The sequence below is a fragment of the Melanerpes formicivorus genome, unplaced genomic scaffold (genome assembly GCF_026170545.1).
Source record: "Melanerpes formicivorus ecotype bairdi unplaced genomic scaffold, bMelFor1.0.p_v2 SCAF_54, whole genome shotgun sequence".
Classification (NCBI taxonomy): Eukaryota; Metazoa; Chordata; class Aves; order Piciformes; family Picidae; genus Melanerpes; species Melanerpes formicivorus.
In genome coordinates, this window is record NW_027142406.1 from 2,362,669 (window position 1) to 2,363,486 (window position 818).

Here is an 818-nt window from a genome sequence, read left to right on the forward strand (position 1 = left end):
TCTGCTGTTCTCCAGCTTAAAGCCATTGCCCCTCGTCCTGTCACTGCAGGCGTTTGCAAACAATCACTCTGCAGCCTTCATGTAGGATCCCTTCAGATACTGGAAGGCTGCTATGAAGTCTCCCCAGAGCTTCCTCTTCTCCAGGCTGAACACCCCAGGCTCCCTCAGCCTGTCCTCATAGCAGAGATGCCCCAACCCCCTGATCATTTTCATGTCCCTCCTCTGGACCCTCTCCATCAGCTCCATGTCCTTCCTATATTGAGGGATCCAGACCTGTACACAGTACTCCAGGTGAGGTCTCACCAGAGCAGAGTGGCAGATGCTGGCAACACATCTTTTGATGTAGCCCAGGTTGTGATATGCCTTCTGTTCTGCAAGCTCACACTACCTGCTCATGCCCAGCTTCTCATCCATTGGCACCCCCAAGTCCTTTTCCACAGGGCTGCTTTCTATCACCTCATCCCCCAGTCTGTATTGATAGTGAGGACTGTTCCAGCCCAGGTGCAGAATGCTGCCCAATGATCTTATATTAACTATGGAGAAAGTCATAGAGTGACTTGCTATGATAACAAAGTTGTGTTGTTCTCAACTATTTGAGGAGTACACAGGAGAGAAAAGTATCTGAGCACCTCAATACATTCCTGAGAATACTGCATGTCAGCAACTCTGTTACAGATGACGGGAGAGAGTTATTTGCATGGGGAAGTAGCTGTTAATTCCTTTCTATCTATATTCAGTTTTTTTCACTAGGCACAGAGAGGGACCTTTTGATTTTAGAGAGCTTCTGTTATTCATAACCTAGAAAGCAGTGTGGATTC